Source organism: Triticum aestivum, chromosome 5B, assembly GCF_018294505.1.
Source record: "Triticum aestivum cultivar Chinese Spring chromosome 5B, IWGSC CS RefSeq v2.1, whole genome shotgun sequence".
Classification (NCBI taxonomy): domain Eukaryota; kingdom Viridiplantae; phylum Streptophyta; class Magnoliopsida; order Poales; family Poaceae; genus Triticum; species Triticum aestivum.
In genome coordinates this window covers 84414335-84424507 of record NC_057807.1, presented here as the reverse complement: position 1 = coordinate 84424507, position 10173 = coordinate 84414335, and the positions used below count along the sequence as shown (strand labels likewise).

Below are 10173 nucleotides of genomic sequence, written 5' to 3'. Positions count from 1 at the left end.
ATTTTTGACATTTGCGATATGTTTAAGCTCGATGCTCATTGCTCGCGCGTCTTGGGGCGGCTTTGTGGCGCGAAGAGCGCGTTCTGAAAGAGGTGGAAAAAACTCGTGTTGCTGCGGTATGGAGGGAGGGGTGGAAACAGTGGAAAATTCGTCTCCGTGATTGAGCGGGAGAGTAAGTAGTATAGGACATTATCCATTGTTAGGGAACGGTTGTAATGGTAGTGTGAATGTAGAATCATCTTTGGAGCGGACCTGGGAGTGGCAAGCATAAGGGACGAAGACGGGGAAACATGTCGGATGCGATCATACCAGCAGTAAAGCACCAGATCCCATCAGAATTCTGAAGTTAAGCATGCTTGGGCGAGAGTAGTACTAGGATGGGTGACCTCTTGGGAAGTCCTCGTATTGCATTCCCTTTTTAATTATTTTTTGCGCCTTGTGACAAACATATCGCACGTGCGCGATATATATTAATCCCGTTATATTATTTTTGATGTTTGCGATATGTTTAAGCTCGATGCTCATTGCTCGCGCGTCTTGGGGCAGCTTTGTGGCGCGAAGAGCGCGTTCTGAAAGGGGTGGAAAAAACTCGTGTTGCTGCGGTATGGAGGGAGGGGTGGAAACCGTGGAAAACTCGTCTCCGTGATTGAGCGGGAGAGTAAGTAGTATAGGACATTATCCATTGTTAGGGAACGGTTGTAATGGTAGTGAGAATGTAGAATCGTCTTTGGAGCAGACCTGGGAGTGACAAGCATAAGGGACGAAGACGGGGAAACATGTTGGATGCGATCATACCAGCACTAAAGCACCGGATTCCATTAGAACTCCGAAGTTAAGCGTGCTTGGGTGAGAGTAGTACTAGGATGGGAGACCTCCTGGGAAGTCCTCGTGTTGCATTCCCTTTTTAATTATTTTTTGCGCCTTGTGACAAACATATCGCACGTGCGCGATATATATTAATCCCGTTATATTATTTTTGACGTTTGCGATATGTTTAAGCTCGATGCTCATTGCTCGCGCGTCTTGGGGCGGCTTTGTGGTGCGAAGAGCGCGTTCTGAAAGGGGTGGAAAAACTCGTGTTGCTGCGGTATGGAGGGAGGGGTGGAAACCGAGGAAAACTCGTCTCCGTGATTGAGCGGGAGAGTAAGTAGTATAGGACATTATCCATTGTTAGGGAACGGTTGTAATGGTAGTGAGAATGTAGAATCGTCTTTGGAGCGGACCTGGGAGTGGCAAGCATAAGGGACGAAGACGGGGAAACATGTCAGATGCGATCATACCAGCACTAAAGCATCGGATCCCATCAGAACTCCGAAGTTAAGCGTGCTTGGGCGAGTGTAGTACTATGATGGGTGACCTCCTGGGAAGTCCTCGTGTTGCATTCCCTTTTTAATTATTTTTTGCGCCTTGTGACAAACATATCGCACGTGCGCGATATATATTAATCTCGTTATATTATTTTTGACGTTTGCGATATGTTTAAGCTGGATGCTCATTGCTCGCGCGTCTTGGGGCGGCTTTGTGGCGCGAAGAGCGCGTTCTGAAAGGGGTGGAAAAAACTCGTGTTGCTGCGGTATGGAGGGAGGGGTGGAAACCGTGGAAAACTCGTCTCCGTGATTGAGCGGGAGAGTAAGTAGTATAAGACATTATCCATTGTTAGGGAACGATTGTAATGGTAGTGAGAATGTAGAATCTTCTTTGGAGCGGACCTGGGAGTGGCAAGCATAAGGGACGAAGATGGGGAAACACGTCGGATGCAATCATACAAGCACTAAAGCACCGGATCCCATCAGAACTCCGAAGTTAAGCGTGCTTGGGCGAGAGTAGTACTATGATGGGTGACCTCGTGGGAAGTCCTCGTGTTGCATTCCCTTTTTAATTATTTTTTGCGCCTTGTGACAAACATATCACACGTGCGCGATATATATTAATCCCGTTATATTATTTTTGACGTTTGCGATATGTTTAAGCTCGATGCTCATTGCTCGCGCGTCTTGGGGCGGCTTTGTGGTGCGAAGAGCGCGTTCTGAAAGGGGTGGAAAAAACTCGTGTTGCTGCGGTATGGAGGGAGGGGTGGAAACCGTGGAAAACTCGTCTCCGTGATTGAGCGGGAGAGTAAGTAGTATGGGGCATTATCCATTGTTAGGGAACGGTTGTAATGGTAGTGAGAATGTAGAATCATCTTTGGAGCAGACCTGGGAGTGACAAGCATAAGGGACGAAGATGGGGAAACATGTTGGATGCGATCATACCAGCACTAAAGCACCGGATTCCATCAGAACTCTGAAGTTAAGCGTGCTTGGGTGAGAGTAGTACTAGGATGGGTGACCTCCTGGGAAGTCCTCGTGTTGCATTCCGTTTTTAATTATTTTTTGCGCCTTGTGACAAACATATCGCACGTGCGCGATATATATTAATCCCGTTATATTATTTTTGACGTTTGCGATATGTTTAAGCTCGATGCTCATTGCTCGCGCGTCTTGGGGCGGCTTTGTGGCGCGAAGAGCGCGTTCTGAAAGGGGTGGAAAAAACTCGTGTTGCTGCGGTATGGAGGGAGGGGTGGAAACCGTGGAAAACTCGTCTCCGTGATTGAGCGGGAGAGTAAGTAGTATAGGACATTATCCATTGTTAGGGAACGGTTGTAATGGTAGTGAGAATGTAGAATCGTCTTTGGAGCAGACCTGGGAGTGACAAGCATAAGGGACGAAGACGGGGAAACATGTTGGATGCGATCATACCAACACTAAAGCACCGGATTCCATCAGAACTCCGAAGTTAAGCGTGCTTGGGTGAGAGTAGTACTAGGATGGGTGACCTCCTGGGAAGTCCTCGTGTTGCATTCCCTTTTTAATTATTTTTTGCGCCTTGTGACAAATATATCGCACGTGCGCGATATATATTAATCCCGTTATATTATTTTTGACGTTTGCGATATGTTTAAGCTCGATGCTCATTGCTCGCGCGTCTTGGGGCGGCTTTGTGGTGCGAAGAGCGCGTTCTGAAAGGGGTGGAAAAACTCGTGTTGCTGCGGTATGGAGGGAGGGGTGGAAACCGAGGAAAACTCGTCTCCGTGATTGAGCGGGAGAGTAAGTAGTATAGGACATTATCCATTGTTAGGGAACGGTTGTAATGGTAGTGAGAATGTAGAATCGTCTTTGGAGCGGACCTCGGAGTGGCAAGCATAAGGGACGAAGACGGGGAAACATGTCGGATGCGATCATACCAGCACTAAAGCACCGGATCCCATCAGAACTCCGAAGTTAAGCATTCCCTTTTTAATTATTTTTTGCGCCTTGTGACAAACATATCGCACGTGCGCGATATATATTAATCCCGTTATATTATTTTTGACGTTTGCGATATGTTTAAGCTCGATGCTCATTGCTCGCGCGTCTTGGGGCGGCTTTGTGGCGCGAAGAGCGCGTTCTGAAAGGGGTGGAAAAAACTCGTGTTGCTGCGGTATGGAGGGAGGGGTGGAAACCGTGGAAAACTCGTCTCCGTGATTGAGCGGGAGAGTAAGTAGTATAGGACATTATCCATTGTTAGGGAACGGTTGTAATGGTAGTGAGAATGTAGAATCGTCTTTGGAGCAGACCTGGGAGTGACAAGCATAAGGGACGAAGACGGGGAAACATGTTGGATGCGATCATACCAACACTAAAGCACCGGATTCCATCAGAACTCCGAAGTTAAGCGTGCTTGGGTGAGAGTAGTACTAGGATGGGTGACCTCCTGGGAAGTCCTCGTGTTGCATTCCCTTTTTAATTATTTTTTGCGCCTTGTGACAAATATATCGCACGTGCGCGATATATATTAATCCCGTTATATTATTTTTGACGTTTGCGATATGTTTAAGCTCGATGCTCATTGCTCGCGCGTCTTGGGGCGGCTTTGTGGTGCGAAGAGCGCGTTCTGAAAGGGGTGGAAAAACTCGTGTTGCTGCGGTATGGAGGGAGGGGTGGAAACCGAGGAAAACTCGTCTCCGTGATTGAGCGGGAGAGTAAGTAGTATAGGACATTATCCATTGTTAGGGAACGGTTGTAATGGTAGTGAGAATGTAGAATCGTCTTTGGAGCGGACCTCGGAGTGGCAAGCATAAGGGACGAAGACGGGGAAACATGTCGGATGCGATCATACCAGCACTAAAGCACCGGATCCCATCAGAACTCCGAAGTTAAGCATTCCCTTTTTAATTATTTTTTGCGCCTTGTGACAAACATATCGCACGTGCGCGATATATATTAATCCCGTTATATTATTTTTGACGTTTGCGATATGTTTAAGCTCGATGCTCATTGCTCGCGCGTCTTGGGGCGGCTTTGTGGTGCGAAGAGCGCGTTCTGAAAGTGGTGGAAAAACTCATGTTGCTGCGGTATGGAGGGAGGGGTGGAAACCGAGGAAAACTCGTCTCCGTGATTGAGCGGGAGAGTAAGTAGTATAGGACATTATCCATTGTTAGGGAACGGTTGTAATGGTAGTGAGAATGTAGAATCGTCTTTGGAGCGGACCTCGGAGTGGCAAGCATAAGGGACGAAGACGGGGAAACATGTCGGATGCGATCATACCAGCACTAAAGCACCGGATCCCATCAGAACTCCGAAGTTAAGCCTGCTTGGGCAAGAGTAGTACTATGATGGGTGACCTCCTGGGAAGTCCTCGTGTTGCATTCCCTTTTTAATTATTTTTTGCGCCTTGTGACAAACATATCGCACGTGCGCGATATATATTAATCCCGTTATATTATTTTTGACGTTTGCGATATGTTTAAGCTCGATGCTCATTGCTCGCGCGTCTTGGGGCGGCTTTGTGGTGCGAAGAGCGCGTTCTGAAAGGGGTGGAAAAACTCGCGTTGCTGCGGTATAGAGGGAGGGGTGGAAACCGAGGAAAACTCGTCTCCGTGATTGAGCGGGAGAGTAAGTAGTATAGGACATTATCCATTGTTAGGGAACGGTTGTAATGGTAGTGAGAATGTAGAATCGTCTTTGGAGCGGACCTGGGAGTGGCAAGCATAAGGGACGAAGACGGGGAAACATGTTGGATGCGATCATACTAGCACTAAAGCACCGGATCCCATCAGAACTCCGAAGTTAAGCGTGCTTGGGCGAGAGTAGTACTATGATGGGTGACCTCCTGGGAAGTCCTTGTGTTGCATTCCCTTTTTAATTATTTTTTGCGCCTTGTGACAAACATATCGCACGTGCGCGATATATATTAATCCCGTTATATTATTTTTGACGTTTGCGATATGTTTAAGCTCGATGCTCATTGCTCGCGCGTCTTGGGGCGGCTTTGTGGCGCGAAGAGCGCGTTCTGAAAGGGGTGGAAAAAACTCGTGTTGCTGCGGTATGGAGGGAGGGGTGGAAACCGCGGAAAACTCATCTCCGTGATTGAGCGGGAGAGTAAGTAGTATAAGACATTATCCATTGTTAGGGAACGGTTGTAATGGTAGTGAGAATGTAGAATCGTCTTTGGAGCGGACCTGGGAGTGGCAAGCATAAGGGACGAAGACGGGGAAACACATCGGATGCGATCATACAAGGACTAAAGCACCGGATCCCATCAGAACTCCGAAGTTAAGCGTGCTTGGGCGAGAGTAGTACTATGATGGGTGACCTCCTGGGAAGTCCTCGTGTTGCATTCCCTTTTTAATTATTTTTTGCGCCTTGTGACAAACATATCGCACGTGCGCGATATATATTAATCCCGTTATATTATTTTTGACGTTTGCGATATGTTTAAGCTCGATGCTCATTGCTCGCGCGTCTTGGGGCGGCTTTGTGGCGCGAAGAGCGCGTTCTGAAAGGGGTGGAAAAAACTCGCGTTGCTGCGGTATGGAGGGAGGGGTGGAAACCGTGGAAAACTCGTCTCCGTGATTGAGCGGGAGAGTAAGTAGTATAGGACATTATCCATTGTTAGGGAACGGTTGTAATGGTAGTGAGAATGTAGAATCGTCTTTGGAGCAGACCTGGGAGTGACAAGCATAAGGGACGAAGACGTGGAAACATGTTGGATGCGATCATACCAGCACTAAAGCACCGGATTCCATCAGATCTCCGAAGTTAAGCGTGCTTGGGTGAGAGTAGTACTAGGATGGGTGACCTCCTGGGAAGTCCTCGTGTTGCATTCCCTTTTTAATTATTTTTTGCGCCTTGTGACAAACATATCGCACGTGCGCGATATATACTAATCACGTTATATTATTTTTGACGTTTGCGATATGTTTAAGCTCGATGCTCATTGCTCGCGCGTCTTGGGGCGGCTTTGTGGTGCGAAGAGCGCGTTCTGAAAGGGGTGGAAAAACTCGTGTTGCTGCGGTATTGAGGGAGGGGTGGAAACCGAGGAAAACTCGTCTCTGTGATTGAGCGGGAGAGTATGTAGTATAGGACATTATCCATTGTTAGGGAACGGTTGTAATGGTAGTGAGAATGTAGAATCGTCTTTGGAGCGGACCTGGGAGTGGCAAGCATAAGGGACGAAGACGGGGAAACATGTCAGATGTGATCATACCAGCACTAAAGCACCGGATCCCATCAGAACTCCGAAGTTAAGCGTGCTTGGGCGAGAGTAGTACTATGATGGGTGACCTCCTGGGAAGTCCTCGTGTTGCATTCCCTTTTTAATTATTTTTTGCGCCTTATGACAAACATATCGCATGTGCGCGATATATATTAATCCCGTTATATTATTTTTGACGTTTGCGATATGTTTAAGCTCGATGCTCATTGCTCGCACGTCTTGGGGCGGCTTTGTGGCGCGAAGAGCGCGTTCTGAAAGGGGTGGAAAAAACTCGTGTTGCTGCGGTATGGAGGGAGGGGTGGAAACCGTGGAAAACTCGTCTCCGTGATTGAGCGGGAGAGTAAGTAGTATAAGACATTATCCATTGTTAGGGAACGGTTGTAATGGTAGTGAGAATGTAGAATCGTCTTTGGAGCGGACCTGGGAGTGGCAAGCATAAGGGACGAAGACGGGGAAACACGTCGGATGCGATCATACAAGCACTAAAGCACCGGATCCCATCAGAACTCCGAAGTTAAGCGTGCTTGGGCGAAGTAGTACTATGATGGGTGACCTCCTGGGAAGTCCTCGTGTTGCATTCCTTTTTTAATTATTTTTTGCGCCTTGTGACAAACATATCGCATGTGCGCGATATATATTAATCCCGTTATATTATTTTTGACGTTTGCGATATGTTTAAGCTCGATGCTCATTGCTCGCGCGTCTTGGGGCGGCTTTGTGGCGCGAAGAGCGCGTTCTGAAAGGGGTGGAAAAAACTCGTGTTGCTGCGGTATGGAGGGAGGGGTGGAAACCGTGGAAAACTCGTCTCCGTGATTGAGCGGGAGAGTAAGTAGTATAGGACATTATCCATTGTTAGGGAACGGTTGTAATGGTAGTGAGAATGTAGAATCGTCTTTGGAGCAGACATGGGAGTGACAAGCATAAGGGACGAAGACGGGGAAACATGTTGGATGCGATCATACCAGCACTAAAGCACCGGATTCCATCAGAACTCCGAAGTTAAGCGTGCTTGGGTGAGAGTAGTACTAGGATGGGTGACCTCCTGGGAAGTCCTCGTGTTGCATTCCCTTTTTAATTATTTTTTGCGCCTTGTGACAAACATATCGCACGTGCGCGATATATATTAATCCCCTTATATTATTTTTGACGTTTGCGACATGTTTAAGCTCGATGCTCATTGCTCGCGCGTCTTGGGGCGGCTTTGTGGTGCGAAGAGCGCATTCTGAAAGGGGTGGAAAAACTCGTGTTGCTGCGGTATGGAGGGAGGGGTGGAAACCGAGGAAAACTCGTCTCCGTGATTGAGCGGGAGAGTAAGTAGTATAGGACATTATCCATTGTTAGGGAACGGTTGTAATGGTAGTGAGAATGTAGAATCGTCTTTGGAGCGGACCTGGGAGTGGCAAGCATAAGGGACGAAGACGGGGAAACATGTCGGATGTGATCATACCAGCACTAAAGCACCGGATCCCATCAGAACTCCGAAGTTAAGCGTGCTTGGGCGAGAGTAGTACTATGATGGGTGACCTCTTGGGAAGTCCTCGTGTTGCATTCCCTTTTTAATTATTTTTTGCGCCTTGTAACAAACATATCGCACGTGCGCGATATATATTAATCCCGTTATATTATTTTTGACGTTTGCGATATGTTTAAGCTCGATGCTCATTGCTTGCGCGTCTTGGGGCGGCTTTGTGGCGCGAAGAGCGCGTTCTGAAAGGGGTGGAAAAAACTCGTGTTGCTGCGGTATGGAGGGAGGGGTGGAAACCGTGGAAAACTCGTCTCCGTGATTGAGCGGGAGAGTAAGTAGTATAAGACATTATCCATTGTTAGGGAACGGTTGTAATGGTAGTGAGAATGTAGAATCGTCTTTGGAGCGGACCTGGGAGTGGCAAGCATAAGGGACGAAGACGGGGAAACACGTCGGATGCGATCATACAAGCACTAAAGCACCGGGTCCCATCAGAACTCCGAAGTTAAGAGTGCTTGGGCGAGAGTAGTACTATGATGGGTGACCTCCTGGGAAGTCCTCTTGTTGCATTCCCTTTTTAATTATTTTTTGCGCCTTGTGACAAACATATCGCACGTGCGCGATATATATTAATCCCGTTATATTATTTTTGACGTTTGCGATATGTTTAAGCTCGATGCTCATTGCTCGCGCGTCTTGGGGCGGCTTTGTGGCGCAAAGAGCGCGTTCTGAAAGGGGTGGAAAAAACTCGTGTTGCTGCGGTATGGAGGGAGGGGTGGAAACCGTGGAAAACTCGTCTCCGTGATTGAGCGGGAGAGTAAGTAGTATATGACATTATCCATTGTTAGGGAACGGTTGTAATGGTAGTGAGAATGTAGAATCGTCTTTGGAGCGGACCTGGGAGTGGCAAGCATAAGGGACGAAGACAGGGAAACACATCGGATGCGATCATACAAGCACTAAAGCACTGGATCCCATCAGAACTCCGAAGTTAAGCGTGCTTGGGCGAGAGTAGTACTAGGATGGGTGACCTCCTGGGAAGTCCTCGTGTTGCATTCCCTTTTTAATTATTTTTTGCGCCTTGTGACAAACATATCGCACGTGCGCGATATATATTAATCCCGTTATATTCTTTTTGACGTTTGCGATATGTTTAAGGTCGATGCTCATTGCTCGCGCGTCTTGGGGCGGCTTTGTGGCGCGAAGAGCGCGTTCTGAAAGGGGTGGAAAAAACTCGTGTTGCTGCGGTATGGAGGGAGGGGTGGAAACCGTGGAAAACTCGTCTCCGTGATTGAGCGGGAGAGTAAGTAGTATAGGACATTATCCATTGTTAGGGAACGGTTGTAATGGTAGTGAGAATGTAGAATCGTCTTTGGTGCGGACCTGGGAGTGGCAAGCCGCTATATTATTTTTGACGTCTGCGATATGTTTAAGCTCGATGCTCATTGCTCGCGCGTCTTGGGGCGGCTTTGTGGTGCGAAGAGCGCGTTCTGAAAGGGGTGGAAAAACTCGTGTTGCTGCGGTATGGAGGGAGGGGTGGAAACCGAGGAAAACTCGTCTCCGTGATTGAGTGGGAGAGTAAGTAGTATAGGACATTATCCATTGTTAGGGAACGGTTGTAATGGTAGTGATAATGTAGAATCGTCTTTGGAGCGTACCTGGGAGTGGCAAGCATAAGGGACGAAGACGGGGAAACATGTCGGATGCGATCATACCAGCACTAAAGCACCGGATCCCATCAGAACTACTTAATTATTTTGCATTCCCTTTTTAATTATTTTTTGCGCCTTGTGACAAGCATATCGCACGTGCGCGATATATATTAATCTCGTTACATTCTTTTTGACGTTTGCGATATGTTTAAGGTCGATGCTCATTGCACGCGCGTCTTCTGGCGGCTTTGTGGCGCGAAGAGCGCGTTCTGAAAGGGGTGGAAAAAACTCGTGTTGCTGCGGTATGGAGGGAGGGGTGGAAACCGTGGAAAACTCGTCTCCGTGATTGAGCGGGAGAGTAAGTAGTATAGGACATTATCCATTGTTAGGGAACAGTTGTAATGGTAGTGAGAATGTAGAATCATCTTTGGTGCGGACCTGGGAGTGGCAAGCCGCTATATTATTTTTGACGTTTGCGATATGTTTAAGCTCTATGCTCATTGCTCGCGCGTCTTGGGGCAGCTTTGTGGTGCGAAGAGC

The 10173-nt window shown here is 47.8% G+C and overlaps 17 non-coding genes across 17 annotated transcripts; all 17 read left to right on the top strand.

The window, feature by feature from the left end:
- The first annotated feature begins 295 nt into the window (after positions 1–295).
- LOC123118573 (5S ribosomal RNA) lies at positions 296–414 on the top strand. Its single transcript, XR_006458123.1, has one exon. It is a non-coding gene; the product is annotated as a 5S ribosomal RNA (ribosomal RNA).
- A 367-nt stretch (positions 415–781) lies between these two features.
- On the top strand, positions 782–900 carry LOC123118524 (5S ribosomal RNA). The gene has a single exon (XR_006458073.1). It is a non-coding gene; the product is annotated as a 5S ribosomal RNA (ribosomal RNA).
- A 366-nt stretch (positions 901–1266) lies between these two features.
- On the top strand, positions 1267–1385 carry LOC123118534 (5S ribosomal RNA). The gene has a single exon (XR_006458083.1). It is a non-coding gene; the product is annotated as a 5S ribosomal RNA (ribosomal RNA).
- A 367-nt stretch (positions 1386–1752) lies between these two features.
- On the top strand, positions 1753–1871 carry LOC123118505 (5S ribosomal RNA). Its single transcript, XR_006458052.1, has one exon. It is a non-coding gene; the product is annotated as a 5S ribosomal RNA (ribosomal RNA).
- Positions 1872–2238: 367 nt separating this feature from the next.
- On the top strand, positions 2239–2357 carry LOC123118546 (5S ribosomal RNA). The gene has a single exon (XR_006458095.1). It is a non-coding gene; the product is annotated as a 5S ribosomal RNA (ribosomal RNA).
- Positions 2358–2724: 367 nt separating this feature from the next.
- On the top strand, positions 2725–2843 carry LOC123118611 (5S ribosomal RNA). The gene has a single exon (XR_006458161.1). It is a non-coding gene; the product is annotated as a 5S ribosomal RNA (ribosomal RNA).
- Positions 2844–3638: 795 nt separating this feature from the next.
- LOC123118610 (5S ribosomal RNA) lies at positions 3639–3757 on the top strand. The gene has a single exon (XR_006458160.1). It is a non-coding gene; the product is annotated as a 5S ribosomal RNA (ribosomal RNA).
- A 794-nt stretch (positions 3758–4551) lies between these two features.
- LOC123118562 (5S ribosomal RNA) lies at positions 4552–4670 on the top strand. Its single transcript, XR_006458111.1, has one exon. It is a non-coding gene; the product is annotated as a 5S ribosomal RNA (ribosomal RNA).
- Positions 4671–5036: 366 nt separating this feature from the next.
- LOC123118434 (5S ribosomal RNA) lies at positions 5037–5155 on the top strand. Its single transcript, XR_006457976.1, has one exon. It is a non-coding gene; the product is annotated as a 5S ribosomal RNA (ribosomal RNA).
- A 367-nt stretch (positions 5156–5522) lies between these two features.
- On the top strand, positions 5523–5641 carry LOC123118582 (5S ribosomal RNA). Its single transcript, XR_006458131.1, has one exon. It is a non-coding gene; the product is annotated as a 5S ribosomal RNA (ribosomal RNA).
- Positions 5642–6008: 367 nt separating this feature from the next.
- LOC123118497 (5S ribosomal RNA) lies at positions 6009–6127 on the top strand. The gene has a single exon (XR_006458043.1). It is a non-coding gene; the product is annotated as a 5S ribosomal RNA (ribosomal RNA).
- A 366-nt stretch (positions 6128–6493) lies between these two features.
- LOC123118437 (5S ribosomal RNA) lies at positions 6494–6612 on the top strand. Its single transcript, XR_006457979.1, has one exon. It is a non-coding gene; the product is annotated as a 5S ribosomal RNA (ribosomal RNA).
- Positions 6613–6979: 367 nt separating this feature from the next.
- Positions 6980–7097, top strand: LOC123118694 (5S ribosomal RNA). Its single transcript, XR_006458239.1, has one exon. It is a non-coding gene; the product is annotated as a 5S ribosomal RNA (ribosomal RNA).
- A 367-nt stretch (positions 7098–7464) lies between these two features.
- LOC123118467 (5S ribosomal RNA) lies at positions 7465–7583 on the top strand. The gene has a single exon (XR_006458008.1). It is a non-coding gene; the product is annotated as a 5S ribosomal RNA (ribosomal RNA).
- Positions 7584–7949: 366 nt separating this feature from the next.
- Positions 7950–8068, top strand: LOC123118360 (5S ribosomal RNA). The gene has a single exon (XR_006457903.1). It is a non-coding gene; the product is annotated as a 5S ribosomal RNA (ribosomal RNA).
- A 367-nt stretch (positions 8069–8435) lies between these two features.
- On the top strand, positions 8436–8554 carry LOC123118685 (5S ribosomal RNA). Its single transcript, XR_006458230.1, has one exon. It is a non-coding gene; the product is annotated as a 5S ribosomal RNA (ribosomal RNA).
- Positions 8555–8921: 367 nt separating this feature from the next.
- LOC123118521 (5S ribosomal RNA) lies at positions 8922–9040 on the top strand. The gene has a single exon (XR_006458069.1). It is a non-coding gene; the product is annotated as a 5S ribosomal RNA (ribosomal RNA).
- Positions 9041–10173: the final 1133 nt, after the last annotated feature.